Below are 24014 nucleotides of genomic sequence, written 5' to 3' on the forward strand. Positions count from 1 at the left end.
ATGCATTAAGCCCGATTTTCCCAGAACGAGACTCACTTTGTCGAGTAAACTAGAAGTTTGCATTCTGTGAAAATATACAGGATTAAGTTTATGAGGAATGCTCTTTATAGACCTTCAACAACTTAAGGCTTGCTTTCCAAGAAAGCAGTGTGGGTCGCTTAGATAATACTATTCAAGCCCATCAAATGATATTTGCCAAAAGAACAAAATCAAACAATCGGCAATAACAACAAAAGAACAATGACGTAAACTAGTCCACTTTAATAGCAATCTACATTAATGCAACTTTTAAGTAACAAACATAGTATGATAAATCCAGCAAAAACACATATTTTTCTTTCCTTTTTTATCAACGTTTCGGCTTACGCCTTCATCAGGATAATACAAATAAAAACAGAAAGCGGATGTTACGTCATTGACTTAACGTACATTAAAATGCGGGAAAATGTACGTCTATAAAATGAACGTTAATTAAATTAAGCTTAACTTTCGGATTCAAGAATACACAATTTCCAATAAAATTATATATAAAAATACCAATAGGAAAAAACATAAGTAAGCTTAATTAAATTGAAGAGCTAGTCTTTTATTTTAAAAAGAACTTTGTTATTCATACCATTTTTTTAAGTAACAAACATCAATATTTAAATATTCATATATTATAACATGCATGAAACAATCGATTAATATGTTCACAACTAAATTTTTAATAAAGTTTTATTGCGCGTTCGAATCTCGGTTTAAAATGATAAGAATCTTTATTAATGTTTTCAACCTTTATTTGAAGAAACCTTTGTGTATTTGTTTGAAGCTTCAGACATTCAATGACATGCTTCAAAAACGCATCTGTACACGATTTTCTTTTCGAAGAGTAACAAACTGTGAATGTCTTTTTAACAGACACTAATACACTTCACTAGCGATTATGCAAACAAAGATACATATGTCAATGCTCATTTTACAGGATCTTTATTGACCAAACTACAGCAGAACAAACAAGCACCTGAGACGTAAAGCACTAGTCTTACTGAGTATAAGCAAATACACTATATTTCTTAACGTTTGTATTAAACGGGTTTTAGATTGAAACGAAAAGATTACAATATTAACTATTTACGTTGTTGAACGGATGAAATTTGATGTAATCAAAAGGCTGACACGAAAAGTAAAGAAATGAAAAATCATTAAATGTGTTCGTAATAGAAGTGACAGTTTTTTAATTAATACAACACAATACATGTTTTGAAGGGAGCAAACATTTTTTTTCTATTTGTGCGATAAGATTCTTAATAACAATAATAAAAATAAAAAACAAATCATTCGAATTCTTACACAAATCATTTTACCAAAAAAGAAAATCATTGTCTGACGAATATTGCAAGCGCATACGCTCCTCCTCTTCAATAAGTTGCTTCAAATGTGACCTCTTCGCAACTTTGCCAAGTCGTTGACTGCGCCTGTCGCTGGCAGACACGTGGCCTGGTATCCTGGTCTCGCGATCAAGGTGTTGATAACGGATTTTGTACGCAGTATCATCCGTAAGGTGTCTGGATTCATCAGGTCTCCATGTTTTCTTACCGTCTGTTTTAGATGATATCGCGTGTCGTTCAGGCCATTGCGTATAATACGAATTTAAAGATGGAGAACACAAACTGATATGTTTATCGAACACATCAGTAACATTATTTGCACAATAAGACGTAGTGTTCCTCTTTATTGCCACGCCTTGAGACAAAGTTCTTCTTTTCAATGAATAAACGTCATTGACTTGTATGCCAATAAGTCTCATGCTCGCTTTCTGCTTTCTCACATATGAAAACATGGCTCTGTCCAACGGCTTTTGATTGTGTGCTTTTATATCCAGCTTCGGTACAATTACATGTAAAGAGGCTAAAGTGTTACTTGAATACGCCATCTTATAACGAATGTTTGAGAGACACTTTCCTCACTTTTAAGTTTCCATATTTGGTGTATTTATCCATTATATAATTAATATGACGACATGAATGTGAATCTCAATGTTTCTAAACTGTCGTTATGATTGTTTTCTTTAGAATAGTTCCTTTAAATGCTCACGATTCAAGTCGGCTTCACTTGCAAAAGTATTAAATATAATTCAAATCACGCCATAAATACGATATTAAAATGATTCCGCGAAGGTAGGTTATAAACTGCTCTTCCTTTATAGACAGACAGGAAAACACTTAATAGCTGATAACAGTTAAACGTGTGTCTCACTTTGAGTCATGAATTTACAGCCAGATTGTAAACTGTCTTTATCAAGGGTATTTAATGTTGTTTGGCAAATAAGGAAATGCTAACTTGCTAAATATAAATAAGTGTACTGGTTATCATATCATTGTATGAAAGTAACGTTTAACCAACGATTTACCTACACATTGAATTTTGTCCAACATATTACACAAAACATTTTTTGTAATGTTTGAAGAAAAACTTGCATTCGATGCTATATAATTAAAAGGCATGGCAATCATAATCCTTTACGAGCTTTCAAAAACACTGGATTTCAAATTTCAAAATACGTGAACATAGGCTATCGACGTGAACATAGTCTATCCACGTAAACATAGGCTTTTAACATGAACATAGGCTTTTAACATGAACATAGGCTATCAACGTGAACATAGGCTATCGACGTGAACATAGACTTTCAACGTGAACATATGCTTTCAACGTAAACATAGGCTATCAGCGTGAACATGTCTTTCAGCGTGAACATGGGCTATCACCATGAACATAGGCTTTCAACGTGAACATAGGCTTTCAATGTGAACATAGGCTATCAACGTGGACATAGGCTTTCAACGTGAACATAGGCTATCAACGTGAACATATGCTTTCAACGTGAACATAGACTTTCGACGTGAACATATGCTATCAACGTGAACATATGCTTTCAACGTGAGCATAGTCTTTTAACGTGAACATGTATATAAACGTGAACATAGGCTATCAACATGAACATATGCTTTCAACGTAAACATAGGCTTTCAACGTGAACATGGCTTTCAACGTGAACATGGCTACCAACGTGAACATGGGCTATCGACATGAACGTAGGCTGTCAACATGAACATACTAGGCTATCGACGTGAACATAGGTTTTCAACATGAACATAGGCTTTCAACATAAACGTAGGCTATCAACATGAACAAAGGCTATGAACATGAACAAAGGCTATCAACGTGAACATGGGCTGCAACGTGAACAAAGGCTATCAACATGAACAAAGACTATCGACATGAACAAAGGCTATCAACATGAACAAAGGCTATCAACGTGAAAAAAGACTTTCACCATGAACAAAGGCTATCAAAATGAACACAGGCTATCAACATGCACAAAGGTTATCAACGTAAACAAAGGCTATCAATGTGAAAATATACTTTCAACATGAACAAAGGCTAACAACGTGAACATAGGTTATCAACATGAACATATACTATTAACATTAACATATGTTTTCAACGTGAACATGGCTATCAAGGTGAACAAAAGCTATCAGCATGAACGTAAGCTATCAACATGAACGCACAAGGTTATCAACGTGAACATAGGCTATCAACGTGAACAAAGGCTATCAACGTGAACATGGGCTACAACGTGAACATAGGCTATCAATGTGAACAAAGGCTATCAACATGAACAAAGGCTATCAACGTGAACAAAGGCTATCAACGTGAAAAAAGACTTTCAACATGAACAAAGGCTATCAAAATGAACACAGGCTATCAACATAAACAAAGGCTATCAAATAGAACAAAGGCTATCAACGTGAAAATATACTTTCAACATGAACAAAGGCTATCAACGTGAACATAGTTAATCAACGTTAACATATACTATTAACATTAACATATGTTGTCAACGTGAACATGGCTATCAACGTGAAAAAAGGTTATCAACGTGAACAAAGGCTATCAACGTGAACATAGTCTATCGACGTAGACAAATGCTATCAACGTGAACATATGTTATCAACGTGAACATAGGCTATGCACGTGTACATGGGCTATCTACGGCTCCGCTACAGTGTCTATACGTATATTTGTATATGTATTAGAAATATCGTCGACATGTCCTCTTTGACGTTCTACAATATTTACATTTAACAAGCTCACGTTTTTATAGCGGTTAAACTATAGACGAAAACATTTTTATCGTGTCTAAATGAGCGCATTTCCGAAAAATTTACCTTTTGATCGCATTGGTTTGTGTTAACAAAGACAAACATCACAATAAATATGTTTACTTTTAAAATGAAATGTAAAATGAAAATATTAAATAAATGATTTTGTATTTCAAGCACATTCGACATTTTCCAAGTAAACAAGCGAAACCCAAATAAACGATACAGATGTTCAAATGAAAACAAATTAATGCGTATTAAGGAATTAACTTTGTTTGCATTATGTGGCCTGTATGTCATGAGGGAAAAAACAATATACATATCCAAAATGCGCTTGTATTTTGACAAACAAACTCATCCCTCGGTACAAACATTAGATCTCCTGTCCAAACTTATCAACTGATGATAGTTTGACTCAAATATAAACATTTGATACTTTAAGAGTATTTTTAAAGGATTATAAATGGGTCGGCTTGGTACAAGCAGATTAGCGGGTTTTCCAAAAGTTCGCTCATTTCGGAATACGTCCTTTGAAAGGAGTTTCACACGGTACACAAAGAATAGGCATTACGAATAAAATAAACAACTCCTTGTGAAGTGAATCAGTGTATCGAAGTTATCTTTGAGAAAATAGCCTGCATGATCTATTGAATGATGTCTAGATACGGGAGATTTACAATCTTTGTATTGAAGTGCGTCGCAATAAATAAGCTGCGCTGATTTCTTCAAGCATTTTTTGTTGTTTACGGCATGGGGAAAATAATTGTATCTTTAATATTTGGGTGACATTTGCCTGTATGCTCTATCAACACATATATTTAGATGTATCATGAAGATATACATGTATGCGTGTGAAATGAAATAGTAAGTTTATAAAAATTATTCTATTTTTTTCAAACTTAGCAATTTTGTATTTTATAAATAACGCTGTAAAAATGGATGCATGCGTCGTTTTTACATCGTGTTGGTTATCAAAAACACTTAGTATTCAATTAAATGTGATTCTGTAATATCCATTTTGTCTAACCTTTTTAAGAAACAGATTTGCTAAGATTTAATTGAATAGCTTTAACAAAATTGAAAGTATAACTAGTAACCATAAGGATTTAAAATAACATATATATTTGATTCCTATGCAGAGAGACGTTTCAAGTAGGCATTTTCCGCATGTAAGTGTGCGAAGATATAATGATACTTAACTCAATCCGAAATTCTGTGAGACAGTAAAACGGACTGTGTGTATATTTATGAACTTGCATCTTTTTCATCACAATGTTATGGTTTTTAGACCTTATGTTAAGCAAAATAATAACACCATATTATGATAAGACTCAAGTTTCTTTATCATTTGTAATAATTGCACCAATCAAAGTCCGCTTTAATTGAAATCTTTAGAAAACAAACTTGACCGATGCTGAAAAACTCGAAACTGGTAACTGCAATTGATACGCTTACTTCCTATGATATATCTGAGTGAAATAATTAAACTCTCAAAGAAGGATATACATTTATAACTGATTTTGATGTGTGAAGAAGACACGAAGAATGTAATGGAACATATTCACCGAAATCTAGACGAGCAAGTGGACATTGAAAGACACTGAAAATGGGGTAAGTTATTGACTTCATTTTGTCGTTCGTTTGTATTCCTTTCTGAAAGGTGTTATACCAATATGAGATGTCATTAGTTAACATTTAGATAATGCGCGGTTAAAAATGCTTTAAAGATACGCATATCCGATTAAAAAATGTGAACGAACTTCTCAAATATTGTCAATGAACTGGAAGGAATAAGAGAGGTAGGGGGTCAATGGCTGTAATACAATATCTCTTGACCAATCCGCACACATGGTATGCGGTGGATTCTTATATGCGATTCTCTACGAACTGAGCTAGACGACGCGTTAAACTATACAGAATTGCGTACATTCTTCATTAAAATGTTCGAAATTAACAAGTTAAATAATATTTTATTTAAGGATATGCTTCCCAAAGATTTCGATATTATGATATTGAAGTAATAATGTTTTACCGAATGGAAAGCTTTACACAAAATAATGAAATCAACTGAACAAAACATCGATTATACAATACTTTTTGCCAACCACTGTGAACAAAGCTATCAAAGATAAGATGTGCGGTAAGAACACATATATTCAAAATGATTGTTTGAATATCAGAAAAATGGAAGCTTACATTGCATCGAGAGGCTTTCATATAAAAGAAATGTAATTATTTACAAAATATTATCACCTTAGTGTTTAAACGAATGTATAATGACGGCGGAGCTGCAATTGTTGTGTTCATTGATTTTATACTACACCAATTGCTTCCGAAATCCGGATGCATGCATAGTTGTTCTTGACGATTTTCCAATGAAACTTTATTAAATCATCCATGCAAAAGTAACTTCCTACGCGGTATAACAATAGGTTCACACATTACACATGATTTTCTAACACGAGATTAGACACAATATTAAAAATGAGGTAAAATATCTGCAATCTCTCAGCATGTAAGCAGGATATTTTAGATCATACCATTTAACATGGACATAGACTGGTTCAAAACTTAAATTACAATTGTAATAATTTGAATTTGTATGATTATATAATTAATGTAATACATGAGTAATACCTATTATACTTAAATGAGTATTTATAAGCTATGTTGTACAAACGTTCTAGCTGCATTATATTTGAGTACTATGTTTACAATTGACAATTATTCAATATAGTGAAATCAAGTGTTGTTGCCTTTCTGTCGTGGTCAAATGTTACTTTCCAAAGTTTCCATTGATGTTTAATATCGCGTTTTGATTAACAAAAATAGTGTGAGAGAAATGGTACTGCGGAAATAGGCATCTGAACAGAGGTATCCAGGCACAATATGTGTAATTTAGAAAATCAACTGAATGCATTTTGTGAGGGACACACGATCAGATAACTAAGGTTGTGTTAGTTTTCATTACATGCAGCGATATCATCGTGATTCCAAGGTGTGTCTGTAAGAAATATATGACATTAATATTCTGTATGTATATGTTAGATTGTTTATACTCATACGTTATCGCTTTTATAAATAGCTGATCGAATATTTGTTGAACACCAGTTAGAAACGCCTTTTTGTGTTTAAACGCTTTCATCCTTTCTGATAATTAATAAGTCATTTTTCTGTTGAAAATGAAAAAAAAAATTAACGTCATTTAAATATAAAACGTTTTTATAATAGTATTAAAAACAATAATTCGTTACTTGACGTATTTCCGAGGTTCTTTTATCCTACCTAATTGATTTCCATGCTCAAAGCACAACCCGATACATTATTCAAATTCACAATAATAAAGCGATAGTCAACATTTATTTGGTTGATCCCCTGCGCAATAATACATTTGATTTGACAACATCCTGATAATTTGCCAGTTGGCAAAGTAATTTAAAAATAAGATTCCTTTGGATTTGCTAGTACGTTTCGATATTGGATCGATATAAAACCATTTCACTTAAACATTATTTTATTTGTTTGTGATACGCCAAATCAATTATGATAGATACTGTATTTGCGGACGTAATTGAGTTTCCATTTGTATTTAATTGCCTGTGATCCATATGCATAGTCAAGCAGTTAAATTTAAAGTGGACCCACATTTTACGTCGCTAAATATGTCTCGGGCAGGAATACTGCAAAGCTATGTGATATGTACACCTGTCTCTTTAAGTTATCTTTGTATAATTATCCTTCAACAGCAAGTCGATGCATTGCAGACAGGATTTATAACCATTTTATTGACACGCGAGACAATGTATGAGCTCTATAGAACTATAGCATTCACCAAGAGCGCAATCTACCGGAACACGGAATAGTACGTGCAATCAACACCGCGTGTTGGCTAGAAGAACATAAAAGGGATTTAATTGTGCAAATAGATAATTTAACGTTATTATTATGTCGTCAACGATTATAACTTTTCTTGTTGATGAAAGAAAATGCAGAGGCAATCGCCGAAATTGACTGTTTCACAAGGAAAGTTTTATATGCAAAGGAGAAACAATTGTTCTTACATCCAGAAACAGAAAGCAAACCTGGAAGCAAAGGGATTCGATGTGAAAGATATCTATTCGCTGAATCGACACCACTCTCGTATACAAACAAAAAATCAAACAACTTCAGTTGTAAACGAAAGTCGTCATTTTCTACCCGCGATAAACAAACACATTGCCTCAACACTTGAGTCGGATTTTTCAACAGGACAAAAACAATCATATATACATAAATCAAACGTCTATAAAAAATCAGAAAAAGTTTGGAGACAAAAAGAATCATGGGGTATCACAGCTGACAAACGATACGATGAACATTCAGGTGGGCACCGCAATTCAATGTATGTTGAAGTATCGAAATATAACGATCGTCGACTAGGTAGAAGTTTTGCTGCTGAACATTTGAAAGAATTCATGCCTGATTTCGAAAAAAACATGAAACATGACTAAACCGTTGAGTGATGCTATTAGTTTCACAGTAAAGCAAAAGGTGACTGATAAAATGGACTTCAATTTTTGCGTTTGATCTTCAGAGTTAACGTTGTACTCCTTTTATAACGTTCTGTCAGTTTAGTGAATACGATCGAACGGTTATTTTAATCGATATATCATGAAGTGGGACGCAAGATGTGATTGAAACATGTGCCCATTGGCCTCTGAGTACCGAATATATGTTTATGTTCTTGTTAATTGGTTTCTGAATCGGCTTCATAACATTGACTGTGTTGTTTGTTAATGTCGTCTGATTTATAGGCATTTAAATTATTGTTTACCCTGTTTTCATGGACGTATTGGCGTTGCTGCCAACGTCTGTTATCGCGTGTTGACGTTTAGTAAGTTATTGTTGTGTTATTCTTGATTGGTACACACGTCTTAGTCACCCAACTACCCATGCGAACGTAAACGATATTATGGAATAAAATGTTTTAGCACTATTTTTTATCTTTATTGTTTTTATCCTGATTAAACTTACGCTGAAACAAAAATATAATTAGATTAACGGAGGTTATTAAAATTAATTTTACATTGAAAGTAATTAGATTAACGGAGGTTACTAAAATTTATTTTACATTGTAATTAGATTAACAGAGGTTACTAAAATTTATTTTACATTGTAAGTAGTCCTCCCCTTTTCACGCATTTTCATTAAAAAACAAAAAAACTCAGTCATTAGAGGGAGCGTGGATATGCTTTGGGCAGATTTAACCAGTTAAAGTCACAGCATAACGTTTCACACAGTATTTTTTCTGTTGCGAACCCGTATCAGTTAGTCGTCATTGTGCTCGTTAGGCCCATGCTTGTCGACATTGAGACGTTGGATCCGTTTATATTTAGAGTTTGATACATACTATGTGAGTTTGCGGCACAGATTTTCTAATAGTGTATACTGCTACATATGCTGTTGCATGGTAGCAGGGTTAGAATGCTTTACGGTATTTTGATGCAGTGTATTTAATGGATTCTTGAAACTGTTGTAAATGTCCCGTATAATTTACTTGAAAATATGCAATAGAGTACGATTGGTTTTTAACATGAACGCGTGTCAATATAACGGACAGTGATGTATCGAATTCATATAGAATATGATGCAATTTCCATCAGTTTACCAGGATTTACAATGATTGAGCCACGTACCACGTTGTAGGTAAGAACTAATACCCGACGCCAAATTGGATTCCGATCAATTAAACACCTTTGAAAAACAACCGATGACAAGCAGAAGTATATCGTCAATTATTTCGCCATATGATTTGCGTTTTTTTTCTTTCTCTGGAATACGTTTGCTCTTTAAAAGGCATTGTAATGTGAATATATACCACTTAAAACATACTTAAATAAACAAGCTGATATGGTGGCTTTTACGTGATAAGAGCAAGTTCTCAGATGCACGCGTCCTTAAAGGAAATTTAGTGTCTTTCCTAAGCTTATTTTGTTGGTTTCAGATGATCTTTCTACAAGAAACATAAGTATGAATGTTATGATTGACTTCTATGAACAAAATGGTATTGCTTGTATTATTAAACACATTCTTTGTCGTATATTACTTAACAAACGTATATTACTTAACAATACCATGAAATGATATTAAAATTAAGGCTTTTAAAATGTTCGGCCTTATATTATGTGCAAACATCAACTTCCTATTTCTCTTTCAAGTGTGACTGTCAGCACAATCAAAGTCCGCTTTATTGACTAAATCATTTAAAACTCGACAATTGCTGCTTGAATATTGTATTTGCGCCCACTTAGTGAACCACTTAGTATTATATCATAGGTGGTTTAAACTCTTAAAAAGGTGAAATAATCATAATTGATTACGATGTGTTAAGAGGAGTGCTATTTAACGTATTCATTGAATGTCGGCACAATACAGTGGTCACTTATCGATACTGGAAGTGGTTTTCGCATATTGATTAATTGTTGTAGACCAATTTAGCTCACATATATACATATATGACCGTTATATCGTTTAAGTCGTATGTCCGGAACAGTTTTATTCTATAAATGGAATAAGCGAATGGGTATTCCAAAGATTTTACCAGCACGTCTCCATTTAAAGCAATTCCGCCTAGTTGATCACCTCAGCTCGGTAAGTGAGGTTGACACTAATTTTAGAATTAAAAATAATAATTACAAACGACAAACATGAGAATGTCGTTACAATAACGACCCCCGTTGAAGTGTTTCAAAACTATAACTTATTGATAGAGATACTACGGATTCAGTTGAAAAGAATATTAAAGCATGAAAAGTTTCCAAGCACTGCATATCTAGCTCTATCAAACTAATACAGATAACATACAAGAAATGTCTAGACGAACAACAGGAAAATTTCTGTGTTAATATAACAAAAGAGAAAACTAACTAAGAATGGAAAGGTATCCAACACTCTACGCAATCTAAATGAATATGTTATCAGATTTTCTATCTGGCAAAATACAAAAATGAATTTGAACATTTTACATCAGAAACTCACACAACACATATTACATTCGAAGTCGGTTGTTTTATGATGCAGGCATTGTTTCGCGGCGTTGGCTTTAATTCTGTCGTTTAAAGATTATTTTATTAGAATCAAGTACGAGTTACCAAACCATAATATACAAAACACTTCCGCTTAAATGCCCCACGCCCTCTTTTACAATTCCGCAGATCGTTAAAATACAATACTAGTATGTAATGTAATTTCAATGCGTATTTGATAATGTACTCGTATTTGTGTGCGTTTAATGTAAGTTAAAATATATGATATAAAATTGTGTCAAAGTATTAAGCATAATTTGTTTATGGGTATGTTTGGTAATATATTAAAAAAACGGGCGTGTTTGTGTAACAATCATAATATAATAAGAACAAAAATAATAAAATTGTAATATACCATTAGTAAAAATAAGCGAATTTTAAATTCATTACCAATGTAAAGCAACGACATACAACATGAAGACACATGGAATTACAAACTTGAAAATCATGTCTACAAAGTACATGTTGTGTCGTAAGTAGACAAAACGAAAACATTCCTTAGTCGCCGTAGGAACTCAGTGAGAACCCAGTTCGATATGACGGCGGTATTACGGATGTTAATGTACGGTCCTTTAATAAATCAACCACCCACGATCTTTGTTACTTTATTTAAAAAAAGCATGCGGGTGAAGTGAACAATCCCCGAGCAAGTTATTTGGACCGGTCGGTAATTGAACCCGAAATTTGTAGTCCAGCCCTTATTCAACTGCGTATATATTTACAACATTTTAGACTGTCGTCCCATCATTTAGAAATTGAATCGAGAAGATTTAATTATTAGGGAAGAAAGATCTCGTATCTCTTCTTACGTTGTTGTGAAAATAACAGACATTGGCTACGAATATTTAACGGTCAACTGTTAACATATTACAAACATAATTATAACCCAAATGTCCAAAATCTGTTTATCATTTATCAACATTTTTAAAAACAAATCCGTTTTAGTTGTGTTAAGCTTTTACATTTATATATTCTTTGGATCTTGAATATATTGCGTCACTAAAATCGCTTGTAGGTATGCATATGTATGACTTTTTACTTGAACGGGTCTGTTCGTGATTGGGTTCGTGTTTATATTTCCATAAGCGACTGATATTTTAATAACAGATTGATCAACGTCGGTAATTGATTTTCTAAATTCAGTAGCCCGGTGTAGCTGTGCCATATACTATTTTGACAGGAAGATGGCAAAGGCGGACCAGCGATTGCATAAATTCAACTGATACACATGTATATGCCTGATGCAACTGTCTTTTGTTCAAATAAATATAATTTAGTTTACTGCACATAGTCCTGAAGCGGAAGTAAATTATCTGGAGCTACTTGGGTCGTGGTTGAAGTGAGCAGCTGCTGCATGTCTGTTTGGCCTAAATGTATTGCTGAACGTTTCTTTTCGAAGTGGATTTTCACCACATCGATTATTATACATACTTTAATTACTGACTTAATTGAATTTCCCTTAGTGTCTACATGACTGTGTAGATTCACGCAGTAAAGTTAATGTGACAAAACAGTTAACAACCTTATTTAGGACTCGCGAAGGAATACCGCGATATATTAATTTGTGTTATGTACATCTGTCTCTGGGAATTATACATGCGAGGGTATTCTTCATCATTTTGCATTACAGAAAGTATATTCAAATGTTTTATTGACATGCATGTAAATGAATATTTGTTTCTTTTTTTTTGGCGGGGGGGATATCGATGTTCTTGTCAGTATTTCTGTCATAACATTGCGGTCAGTTAACCAACTCACACTTTTCAAGGGTCAACTGGTTTTCTACGTGCTACATGCACATACGTGTGCCAGTAACGGACAAGTGCCCTTCTTGATTCTAAGGGAGTAGGGAGAAGGTCGTAAAAAAGGAATCCTTACACAATTTATGGGGACGGCCGAGGTTTCAAACTCGCGAACAGGGATTTGTAGTCCAGCGCTCTAGAATTGTTAATGAAAGACCTGTATTACAAATCTGTTTTATTTACCAGCTATCAAACAATCTTAAAATGAATTTTAATGTGCATATATTTCTTACATTTAAGCTTAACACTGCATGCCCTATATTGATAGATGAAGGTATCTCTAGCAAAGCAACTTAACTGTTTCTAAAAGAAAATGCAGAATCAGTAACCGAAATTGTCAGTGTTGAAAGAGAGGGAGTGAACTCAACTGAGAAATATTCATACACCAGAAAGAGTGAGCATACTTAAATATAAAATAAATTTATTTTGTGAATCGACACCGTTCTGTTATAAAAAACCCAAATGAAACTGTTTCAGTTTTGATAAAAAAACCATATCATTTTCATATTTAATTAACTACACATTGCTTTAACTGCTCTTTTGGGTTTTGGGCCAGCCAAACCTATCCGATCTGTCGAAAGCCTTAAGTCGTTCAAAAATGTTGTGGGGAAAGAAAAACGAATCCTGGTCGATATCAATCGGATATCCAATATCGATATACAAGCGGGACTTTTCAACTTTTTTCTCAGTCATCTAAAAAACGTATATCTAATATACGTATAGTAACAGTTGTATGTCAGATATCTTTATCTTAACATTTGTTGCGTCCAGCCATGCAATGAACATGTTTTACACTTAGAATATAAACTCATGGGCTATTTTGCTTGAGGGTTAGCCATACAATGCTTCAGTATGTAGCCGATTTACGTAACTAAAGTCTAAAACTAAAAACGCATTTATTTCAGTTAATTATTAAAGGACATAAAGAACAATAATCGCTTGTTATGAAAGGTCTAACCATTCATAATATCATAAACGTGGTTATTGGTGATGTTTTGGTTGTAAATGGCTCTGTACATAGATTGTCAAAAATACATTTGCACATCTTGTATTAATGGACATAAAAAGACCAAATAGTTATCGCTTTGATACTTTTAATAGAGTGGTTTTAGTATACGCGATAGCTATAAACGCCTCTTGGATAAATTTAATGTGTGTTCTTCGGTACTCTAAAATATGACAAGATATGCTTGGAAACATTCAATTCGTTGATTCTGTTTGAACCATGCGTCTTCTGTGTTTGACCAATTGTGCATTGTCCTGGAAAAACTGGGCTTAATACATGTGCGTAAAGTGTAATCCCAAAATAGCATCGTAGTCCTCACTGGCTTATCAGGAACGACACTTTCGCCTTTAACGAATTTTGGTTAAATGTAAGTTTTTGTAATAAAGAGAAAAATATGTTAATGCGTTATGTTTTGTCCCTGATTAGCATATGCGGACTGTACAGGCTAATATGGGACGACGCTTAACACACATGCATTAAGGCCGATTTTCCCAGAACGAGACTCACTTTGTCTATTCAACTAGAAGTTTGCATTCTGTGAAAATATGCAGGATTGCTTTCACGAGGAATGCTCTTCATAGACTTTTATCACCTAAAGACTTGCTTTCCAAGAGAGCATTGTGACTCGCTTAGATAATACTATTCAAGTCCATTGAATGCTATTTTCAAAAAGAACAAAACCAAACAATCGGCAATAAAAACAAAAGAACAATGACGTTAACTGATCCACTCTCATAACAATCTACTTCAATGCAACTTTTAAGTTACAAACACAAATATTAAAATATTCATGTCTTATTACACGCATGAAACAATCGATTAATATGTTCTCAACTCAATTTTTAATAACGTTTTATTGCGCGTTCGAAGCTCAGTTTAAAAAGATAAGACTCGTTGTTTATGTTTTCGAATTATATTTGAAGAAACCTTTGTGTATTTGTTTGAAGCTTCAGACATTCAATGACATGCTTCAAATAGCGGATCTGTACACGGTTTTCTATTCGAACAGTATTAAACTGTGAATGTCATTTTTAGAGACACTAATACACTTCACTAGCGATTATGCAAACACAGATTCAAATGTCAATGCTCATTTTATATGGTCTTTATTGACCAAACTACAGCAGAACAAACTAGCACCTGAGACGTAAAGCACTAGTCTTACTGAGTATAAGCAAATACACAATATTTCTTAACGTTTGTATTAAACGGGTTTTAGATTGAAATGAAAAGATTACAATATTAACTATTTACGTTGTTGAACGGATGCAATTTGATGTAATCAAAAGGCGGCTGACACGAAAAGTAAAGTAATACAAAAATCATTAAGTGTTTTCGCAAGAGCAGTAAAATGGTATTAATAAATGTAACACAATACATGATTTGGAGGGGGCAAACATTATTTTTCTAGTTGTAGTGATAACAGTAATAAAAATAAAAATAATTCATTCGAATTCTGACACAAATCATTTTACCAAAAGAGGAAATCATTGTCTGACAAATATTGCAAGCGCATACGCTCCTCCTCTTGAATAAGTTGCTTCAAATGTGACCTGTTAGCAACTTTGCCAAGTCGTTGACTGCGCCTGTCGCTGGCAGACACGTGGCCTGGTATCCTGGTCTCGCGATCAAGGTGTTGATAACGGGTTTTGTAGGCAGTATCATCCGTAAGGTATCTGGATTCATCAGGTCTCCATGTTTTCTTACCGTCTGTTTTAGATGATATCGCGTGTCGTTCAGGCCATTGCGTATAATACGAATTTAAAGATGGAGAACACAAACTGATATGTTTATCGAACACATCAGTAACATTATTTGCACAATAAGACGTAGTGTTCCTCTTTATTGCCACGCTTTGAGACAAAGTCCTTCTTTTCAATGAATAAACATCATTGACTTGTATGCCAATAAGTCTCACGCTTGCTTTCTGCTTTCTCACATATGAAAACATGGCTCTGTCCAACGGCTTTTGATTGTGTGCTTTTATATCCAGCTTCGATACAATTACATGTAATGAGGCTAAAGTGTTATTTGAATACGCCATCTAGATTCAATATAATTGGGCCTGTTTGTTTATAACGAATGTATGAGAGACACTTTCCTCACGTTCAAGTTTCCATATTTGGTGTTGTTATCCATGATATAATACATATGACGACATGAATGTTAATCTCAATATTTCTAAACTGTCGTTATGATTGTTTTCTTAAAAATAGTTCCTTAAATGCCCAAGATTCTAGTCGGTTTCGCTTGTAAAAGTATTAAATACAATTCAAATCACGCCACAAATACGATATTAAAATGATTCCACGAAGGTTATAAACTGCTCTTCCTTTATAGACAGACAGGAAAACACTTAATACCTGATAACAGTGTAACGTGTTTCCTACTTTAAAGGGGCCTTTTCACAGATTTTGGCATGTTTTGAAGTTTGTCATTAAATGCTTTATATTGATTAATGTAAACATTGGATCTAAAAAGCTCCAGTAAAAAAATCATGAATAAAATTAAAAAAAGGAATAAGAAGTAGCTCGCAGCAGGGCTCGAACCAGTGACCCCCGGAGTCCTGGAGTAAAAACCAATTAGACCGCTCGGCCATTCTGCCAAGTTTATTTGAAATACGTATTTTATACTATATATAAGCAATCTTCGTAGTTTTACAAAAATTGAACGACAATAACAGAACTCTCCAAATTTTTCAATCGTTTCGCGTTGCAACGCTTTATAATTTTCAGGTTTATAAATCGTCAAAAGATGCATATAATGGCTATATAAGACCATGGTTAATGTTCAATATTACTGTTTCCTCACAAATATCATAACTAAAACGAAAATTTGCGAATCTGAAACAACTTTTTTCAATTTTGTCAATTTACCAAAACGTGAAAAGATCCCTTTAAGTCATGAGTTTACAGCCAGTTTGTAAACTGCCTTTATCACGGGTATTTAATGTTTTAAGCAAATAAGCAAAAACTTACTGACCAAACATAAATAAGTTTACTGGTTATACTAACATTGTATTAATTTAACGTTTAACCAACGATTTACCTAAACATTGATTTTGTTTGTTTAAAACGTTTAACACAAAACAATTTCTATGGCGCTGAAAACAAAAACAAACTTCCAATCAATGCTATATAAATAAGAGGCATGGCAATCATAATCCTTTACGAGCTTTCATATACGTACATTGCATTTAAGATTGCAAAATACGTGAACATACGCTATCAACGGCTCCGCTACAGTGTCTACGTCAGGTTTGAAATGAAGTCGGATACACAGTATTTAATCAGATATCTATCAATGTTATAAATCGTTATCTATAGAACTTTGATTAAATACACATTTGTCTGAGAATGGTTTTGTTGCTACAACATAACAAAACATAAATGCGTGATAATAACATGGAATGGGACGATAAGTGACAACTGGCTGTTATTAAGGAAACTACACATTTTTTTCTGCCAATGAACACAATGATGTTGACAATATGTATTAAAAAAATTCTGATGTCAAGTCGCTACCAAATATAAAGGGCATTTGAAACCCAACAGACAACAACAAGATGAGAATTTTTCGTCACATTGTAATCCATTTTTTATGCCATGTGACAATTTTCCACTACACTACTGGACAGAACTAAGACAGTAGAAGCTCCTGCGTGTTCGAGCGTGTATGTTGGGTCTGTGCGTGCATGAGCATCCGTTTGCGTGTAAGATTCCAAAGTCAAGTCAATATATGCTTAAAATACATAAAATTCATTTTAATTGCAGAAAAACATACTTATCAGATAAACGTTAGCTTTTCACGACTTCTCCTGGCTCAAAATTCCCTATGCATAAATGATTTTAAAATACAAATATTAACCTATTCCAAAGCAAATTGTAATGCAAAACAAATAAGTTGAAATGTTGAACGAAAACAACAACAACAACACATTTCAATAACACTTGCTATATAAATTATTAGATTACAGTCCGCACAGGCTAATCAGGGAAGACACTTTCCGCTTTTATGACATTTTTCGTTTAAATGAAGTCTCTTCCTATCAAAAATCTAATTTCAGCGGAAAGTGTCGTCCCTGATTAGCCTGTGCGGACTGCAATTTAAAAAAGAGGAATGAATGTCACCTCTATGCCACCATAGAAATGCGAAAAGGTATTCACGAGGTATTGAGCAACACAGAATCAAAGCGCAGAAGGCGCTGAAGTTCTTCGCTATTGCATTATCTTAGACGCAACTTAGTTTTTAAAATTTTGTTATAGCTTTTTATGTCGCCAGTTTGAAATGAACACAACCCATTCAAATTTATAAAGAGTGTGTCTAAAAGCACAGGTCGAGATGTGTGTGCACTGTTTATCCTCATATTTATGTTATAGAGATAACTTAAACAAAAACACAAAAATATGTCTCTTTTTTCGCAATTGGTTACTGCACTGGCAACCATTATTAGAATTTTGGTTGCCTTGCTAAAGATTGACAAGCCTAGAATCATGCGCATGCTGTGCTATGTGAATCTAATACTTTATTTATTTTCTTTAATTATTGAGCAGCAATTTTGACAAACTTTTAATGCAGCATGTCTTGTTGTGAGCCGGAATTTAATCATTTCTTATGTCTTATTGATCCACATTCGCAAATTTGTATTCTATGTTTAATTGGATTGAGTTGTTCAAGCTTTGAACAGTTGCCTAGATTTTAAGCCCAACTGTATGTTACAAACTTTTGAAATTTAGTTTCCTGGGCTTAAATCTATTGGCCCCAGGCTAACAGGCAACCACTAAACCACTAAACCTGTAAGTTATTCCTGATGTAACTTCTGACCGTGTATTGAAATTATTCAATTTGCAAGTCTAAAGACATTAAAGGGACCTTTTCACGTTTTGGTATATTGACACAATTAAACGATTTAATAATTTGGAGTGTTCTGTTGTTGTCGTTGTATTTTTTCATACTATGAGGATTGCTTATATAAAGTATAAAATACAATGATGAGCACGGATGGCCGAGTGGTCTAAAGATAGACTTTTATTCTAGGAGTCAGTGGTTCGAGCCCAGTTGAGGGTAACTTTTTTGTTTCTTTATTATTATTTTTTTTAATGGAGCTTGTAAGATCCAATGTTTACATTTATTTATTTTGGAAAAAAAAACACGGCTTAATGCATATGCATTAATTGTCATCCGAGTACCAGAGACTCTCTTTAAACAAAAAACACCATAAAATTAGAAAGTGTCCGTCTTGATTAGCATGTGTGCATTGTACAGGCTAATCCTTGTGCACAGGCTAAGCATGGACACCACTTATTTGACATGCATTTAGCCCCTTTTTCCCAGAAAAAAGCCTATATGTACATGTACAGATTTCAATGACAAACTGCCAATGTCGTCTCACAAGCTGTTAAACACATATTAATTACATAAACACACTGCTGTCTGCAGTGTACCAGTGATTGAGTATAAACATGCATATTATCGTTCCTAGCTTAGCTAAGGTGGTTATCGTTCCTAGCGTAGCTTAATTAGACTGACTTGAAATGCGCAATCATAACCTTAGTCCTTCGCAAGCGAAGAACTATAAAACCGGTTTATTAGGAATACAAAGTACATACGAACACTTTGAAAGGTCATTCGTTTTATCAAGTAAACACTCAGTTGATTGAAACGACTGAAACAAAATCAGTGTTGCAAAACGGGACTAGATTATTAATCTTGTCAAAATAGGGAAAAATCGTTTTATTGCTACGTTGTATCATGTGCGGTCTCCGTGAACTAGCGTGTCTTAAATGTGGGATAAGCAACGGTTTAATCATCGCGATACATTACTGAGTTAAGCGTGTTCATGCTTACGCATTTTAACCTGAAATGTCCTTACTTTCTTACTTACCTACTTACGAAACGTGGATAAGGACTTAAATTAGTAGTTGTTAAAATGGATTTTTATGTTTGAATGTGAACTTTTACATACGTATTTATAAAATGGCCCCAACTATCAAAAAATCGACATCATTTCATTTTTATCTGGTAATTTATTTTGTGAATAAATGTATTAATTTCAAATGGATTATACGTATTATACTCTAAAATAATCTATTCATTTTAGAAAAAATGATGCATACAAAATGTAACCCTCCCCTGCATTCGACCTCGGTAGCACATTTTAACTGGTCATTCAGACTTGAAAGGACTTAATACGTCCATTTAATAATGCATTATCATCCATAACCTAATTAGCATTGTTAGTGAATATTTATCATAGAGATTGTTACACGATGTCTAAACTAATCTTAAACAGATGAGGCATTTTGAGTGATTCAATAAAATCTATTTTAAGAAGCTGCTGGGTAGGCATCTCAGAACATACCCCTAATGACGCACGAACATTCGACATCCCGATTTCGTTACTGTGGGTTAATATTTTTTTATCGCCCCAGACTTCACTGGACGTTACAACAAATTAAGTACTAATATCTCGTTCACACAACTTATTTAGTCGTACTCTTTCGAATGACTTTGTTTGATTGTATTATGCATTATCTTAATGCATAATGGATGTAAAATAAACGACAATTTCGAAGGTAAAATCGAAGAATCTCTCCAAAGACACTTTGGCGTGTGTTGTTCCAATGAATTATTATTTTAGATTTAAATATGTTAACATGTGTAAGCGATTTTAGGAATACGCAAGAAATTTTTAATTATATACATGTATACTGTTTGAATATGTATATACACACATAGAAACACTTAAAGCAATTTAAAATGGTATCATTTGTATATAGGTGGCATGTTAAAACTAATAGTCGACGTAGATTTGTACTCTAATGGCGTCATACTATGATGTAGTTTGTAAGCGACTGTTTAACATAAGCTGTATATAAAAACGTGATGCTCGCGTAGATCAATTAAATTCAATAAAGATGATTGTAAAACAATATTATACAACCCCCCTATCCATATTAAGATATGTGTTTAACATATTAAAGCTAAGAACATCCGTTAATTTAACGATTCATGCTGATACAATTGACGTGTCTATTTCATACGAAAGGGAAAAATGCGCCCAAAAAATCATTCATTTCATAAGTTAACTGTCAAAAAAGTAACTTCACTCGTAATTCGTTTGCCGCTGTATCAAAGCATACATGGTAAACAGGATAGGACATTTCATTTAAATGTTCAAATATTGATTTGCATAATCTTAAATAACTTAATTTGCTTTGAAATAAGTTCAACGAATAATGCTAAAAAGAAATATGTTTGGTTTGCGAAACGTAACTACTATTCATATTAGAAAGAACAAGTGTTTGAAAAATAAATAAATCATATTGACTGCATGCTAATAGAAAATGGAAAAAGTAATGTTTTAATAATAGAAGAGCAAATCAATGTAACATGAAACTATTGTATTAAGACTGATAGGTAGCAAACTATGATATTGAGCTGGATACACTTTCGTTTTCAACTATATAACTTGTAACATGTGTTAAAAACGTTTGAAATTGTGATATTGTTTAAGCGCATTAATTTAACATTAACTACAATTTGCATCGATGTTTCCCTTAACCATTTTGATTAAATTTCTTTACGTCATTCGGTATGGTAAAACACCCACATGCGTCTTTTCTTTTCTTCAGATGTATACATTAAGCACTTCATAAAAATGCAAAAAATAAATATCTTTACTTTAAACGCGTGCATTAAAAAGTCATATCAATGCAAACCATTTACGGGCGAGCAAATATTTAGTTCAATTGGAATATAGAACCAATTATAACGCGTTACAGAAGTGAGTGCAACGATACGATACAAATTTAATTATTTTATTGATATGTATGAAGTTTCGAAATGAAGTACTTCTTCTAATTACCATCAGCCATATAAGCCAAATAAAATTTTATCATTTAAACAAGATCAAAACACGATATAAATTAAATGCATTTGTAACCTCTAAGCGAATTGCGAAATTTTATTTATACGATAGACCAAAAATATTAATCGCTCATTCATCCTTTGATTAATTTTCTCAAGATGTACCTTAATTAATACAGTTTTCATACAGCATTTTTTAGTTTAAAATATATATTTTATACTCCAATTTTTCGGACCAACTTATTTGCCATAATAATTAATTCCTTTTACTGTTCGGTCAGTTGCATTTTTATCAGAAATCAACTTTTTTTCTGTTAATCCGGTGACTCGTCACACACGGATTTTGCAACCTGATAACAGTAATAAATGCTGGCTGATGAATGTGAGAATTACATGGACTGTTCAATCTGCTTTATTTGGGTACATAGACATGTATATCGGTTATAGGAAATCTTTTCACTCTAAAACTAATGCGAGATCACAGTTCGGAATCAACAACGTATGTAAGTGTTTTGTCCAATACAGTACATTCACAGTTGAAGTATCTATAGCTATATGTTCTTGCTCAAGTATGACATATATTTTACTCCGCCAAGATTTCAAGTTTAAACGACAACAAAATTAAAATGTATACAGTTTGTATGTGTGCAAATTAAAATTTATTACTACAGTCTAGCAAAACTGATCATCTTACTATGTTGTTAAAGTTGCACTTTGGAATATCTATGTTAAACAAAGTAAAACACAATGATTTTTTTCAATTCATTGCAAACATGTTCTTAACTATTTAATACTTAACGGTGTGGTACAAATTCACTCTTTTTTTAAAGATGCGTTATGCATAGGAATATAGGCACATCAAGTGCATTAAGTATGTTGTTAGTTTGTATCTCAATTTTCGGACCAGAATTTAATTTAATTTTTAAATGTCCAAAAACTAAGATCGTTTATTTAAGCACTTTAACAATAATCATTTGGCATGAAGAATATTAGGTAAACGTAAAGTATTGATTTATCGTTTGAATGAATTACTTCAAGAAAAGCCATGTTATTGCAATTATCCTTATAGACATGTGAAGAAAGACAATCAATACATGAATAGTCTATAAAATGCCAGCTTGTGCATGATGGTCCTTTGATAATGTTCATCGTTTTCACCCAAATTAAGTATTAATAGGGTTATAGTTTTAATAGTGTGAAGTTAAATATCCATACTATTAATGCTTATAAAAGTAAACAAGGGAATGTGTGTGACATTTATGAAATCGCTATAAAAATGTGATAATATTGTCCGACAATTTTATTTATTTTTATGGAAATTTCGACTAATTAAATTGATTTTCTGTAAGGCGTTAACTTGAAATGCATAGGTTAATTTTCTTACTTTCGCATAGCTGGATGAGCATGAGAAGGAGAAGGACGACGATTCAATATTTGCAATTATGACTGTATAAAGTAGACGTCTACTAGCGTACAAAAAACCCGTGCAATGTATGCCGAACATTACAAAATACACTTCGAAATAATGTATGAAAACCGCACTCTTTAAAAATCATGGAACAACAGAAAATCAATTTAATTAGTCGAAATTTCCATAAAACTAAATGGTATTTTCTAATAAAATTATAAGAAGCATAACCGTTTAAATCAATGTTAGAGTTTGAATAACACCAAGATTCATAAATAAAACAAATATCATTTGTTTCTAATACATTAACCAATTCAGCACTCTCTTTTTGCCCCTCGTTAGCCCGTGAATGTTTCAGGAAATAATTGAAAATTCATCTTTTGCGTAGTCCTATTGGCTCACTGGTCGGCCATCAATATACAGCGTATCATACGCAATCCAGGCTCGCTCGCCACCCCTCTTGGCTTCCTTCATCTTTGGAACGAGACGCCGCCGTTTCTTTTGAATCTCAGGAGGAAATTGTTCGAAGACATTGTAAGGCGTGTCTTTCAACTCCGGCCACTGACGCCTCACTACCTCGCGATTTTTAAAGAAGGGAAATTTCGCAACGACTAGCGCACCTTCCTTGTAACCGCATGCGATGGTGAACGGTAAACAAGCTCGAAGCGCATCGCATCGACAGCCTCCTTTATGGCGCACCAAATGGGTCGAAAC

At 33.4% G+C, this 24014-nt stretch overlaps 1 long non-coding RNA gene across 1 annotated transcript; it reads right to left on the minus strand.

The window, feature by feature from the left end:
* Positions 1–241: 241 nt before the first annotated feature.
* LOC127879309 (uncharacterized) lies at positions 242–16364 on the minus strand. The gene is made up of 2 exons (XR_008049007.1): positions 15164–16364; positions 242–1003 (listed from the first exon to the last, which is right to left on the minus strand). It is a non-coding gene; the product is annotated as an uncharacterized LOC127879309 (long non-coding RNA).
* Positions 16365–24014: the final 7650 nt, after the last annotated feature.

The sequence above is a fragment of the Dreissena polymorpha genome, chromosome 4, assembly GCF_020536995.1.
Source record: "Dreissena polymorpha isolate Duluth1 chromosome 4, UMN_Dpol_1.0, whole genome shotgun sequence".
NCBI lineage: Eukaryota > Metazoa > Mollusca > Bivalvia > Myida > Dreissenidae > Dreissena > Dreissena polymorpha.